Below are 2,750 nucleotides of genomic sequence, written 5' to 3'. Positions count from 1 at the left end.
ATAGTCGAACCTCAGATTCAAGAACAACAGTGCGGTTTCGTGGAACAGTGGACCAGCTCTATACCCTCTTCAGTGTGCTGGAGGGTTTGTGGGAGTTCACTCATCCAGTCCATATGTGTTTTGTGGATTTGGAGAAGGCGTTTGACCGTGTTCCCTGTGGTGTCCTGTGGAGGGTGCTCTGGGAGTTTGGGGTCTGGGGAGCCTTACTCAGGGCTGTCTGGTCTCTGTACGACCGGAGCAGGAGCTTGGTTCGCATGGCCGGCAGTAAGTCAGACCTGTTCCCGGTGCATGTTGGACTCCGGCAAGGCTGCCCTTTATCACCGGTTCTGTTCATAGTCTTTATGAATAGAATTTCTAGGCACAGCCAGGGGCCGGAGGGGATCTGGTTTGGGGACCACAGGATTTCTTCTCTGCTCTTTGCAGAGGATGTTGTTCTGTTGGCGCCATCAAGCCAGGACCTCCAGCATGTATTGGAGCGGTTTGCAGCGGAGTGTGAAGTGGCTGGGATGAGGGTCAGCACCGCTAAGTCTGAGGCCATGGTTCTCGACCGGAGAAAGGTAGTTTGCCCTCTCTCGGTGGGTGGAGTGCTCCTGCCTCAGGTGGAGGAGTTTAAATATCTTGGGGTCTTGTTCACGAGTGATGGAAGATTGGAGCGTGAGATCGACAGGCGGATTGGAGCAGCGTCTGCCATTTTCCGGTCGCTGTACCGGTCCGTTGTGGTGAAAAGAGAGCTGAACCAGAAACCAAAGCTCTCAATTTACCAATTGATCTTTGTTCTAATAATTACCTACACTATATTACCAAAAGTATTGGCTCACCCATCTAGATGATCAGAATCAGATGTCCTAATCACTTGGACATGAAACTGATGGAGAGAGGTCACAGGACGATGAAGGTCAAAGAGGTCATAGACTTTCTGCAGTGAATTGCTGCAGAGCTTCAACCTTCATGTGACCTGTGGAGACTGGAGGGATGAACCACGTCTTTTCTGGAAATCTGATGGAGCAGTCTGGGTTTGGAGGTCGCAGGAGAGCGGGACAATTCAGACTGCATTGGAGGAGGAGGAACGATGGTGTGGGCTTGTTTTTCAGGAATTGGGCTTTGCCCCTTAGTTCCAGTGAAAGGAACTCTGAATGTTTCAGGATACCAAAACATTTTGGACAATTCCATGCTCCCAACCTTGTAGGAACAGTTTGCAGCAGCCCTTCCTCCAACATGACTGTGGACCAGAGCACAAAGCAAGGTCCATAAAGACATGGAGGACAGGGTCTGAACTGGACGGACCTGCACAGAGTCCTTACCTGAATCCCACCTTTGGGATGAATTAGAGCAGAGACAGAGCCAGACTTTCTCCACCAATATCAGTGTGTGACCTGAACAATGAGCTTCTAGAAGAATTCCAGAATTGATGGTCAAGATGTGTGCTTCACATCCAGTTTGCACATGACCTGATTAATCGACTAATTGGAAAAAAATTATAGGTGATAAGTCAACTTTTAAAATAATCGTTTGTGGCAGTGCTATCTGTCACCACAACACAATTTGCTCCCTATCCCCAAAAGACTACTGTGAACATTAACAGACCAAAAGATGATCGAATGCATCTATAGAGATGTAGTGATGCTTGTAGCAACAATCATTGTTTCCTTAAGGCCCGGTCCCACAGGATTTGACGGCCAGATCACAGGTTAAAAAATTTGGAAAATCTGCTACATGCGCTTAGATGCGCTAACTTTATGCATGTTTGTGAAATAGCAGTGATACAGACGCTGGCGTCCACTGCCAGAGCACTGCTTAATCGCATGTAACCACGCTGTAAGCAGTGGTACAAACGCAGACTGGCAGTGGAACGGCAGTACTGCAGCCGTGTATGAACGTGGAATATTGGCCTGCAAGCGCGTGTGTCAGCGTTCACTCCATGGTCCGATCTCACACAGAAACGGATGTTGCACCGCCGTTTCACAGCCATTGCCCGGTGGTACCGCTGGTACCACACACAGTCACCCGCGGTATACATTTTTGAGCAGTTTAAAAATTATTTTCACGTGTGACAGTGGCCAAATTTTGTACCGCGTGTATGCACATTGATTCCGCGGTCACATCTTGGCCGTTGCACTACCAGTCCACTACTAACAGTGTCTGTACCACGGGGGTGACATTTTTCCGTGCTCCAGCCGTGATATGGCGGTAAAAGCCAGTGGAAGCGGCTCTTCAAGCAGGATTTTTGACTTAACCTCATGTGATGTCGCTGTCCTCTTGTTTGAAACACTGTTATACGTTACTAATGTGTTTCAGATTTTCATTGGTCATTCATAGACTACAGCTGGACACTCATCACTGGATGAGGCTCCTTGTTCCTAATATATGATCTTATCAGGCGGTCTACAGAGTGAGGTGAGGTGCGGATCACTAAACAATCTGGATTTATCATCACCAGCTGCTGCTGGGAGCTGCACAGAGTTCATCTTCAGTGAGAGATGAGACAGAAGTGGAGATGGAGGAAAACAGCTGTTTAAAGAGGACACACACTAGAGAATAGCCTTAAAGTGGAACTGTGTGAAGAGGGGTTTGATACATGAAATCCACTTCCTCTTTCCTATCTACATCCGGGAAAGGGAAGGTGTTCTGTGGTCAGAGCTGTCGTTTGAGAAGATATGTGTGGTTTCAAAAGCTTCAGTGCATAAAAGAAGACTTTACAGAAATGCTGAATAGGGCTGGGTTGAAAAAAATCGATTAATCGATTTGAATTA

The sequence above is a fragment of the Oryzias melastigma genome, linkage group LG21 (assembly GCF_002922805.2).
Source record: "Oryzias melastigma strain HK-1 linkage group LG21, ASM292280v2, whole genome shotgun sequence".
Taxonomy (NCBI): domain Eukaryota; kingdom Metazoa; phylum Chordata; class Actinopteri; order Beloniformes; family Adrianichthyidae; genus Oryzias; species Oryzias melastigma.
Note: the sequence above shows the minus strand (reverse complement) of the source record.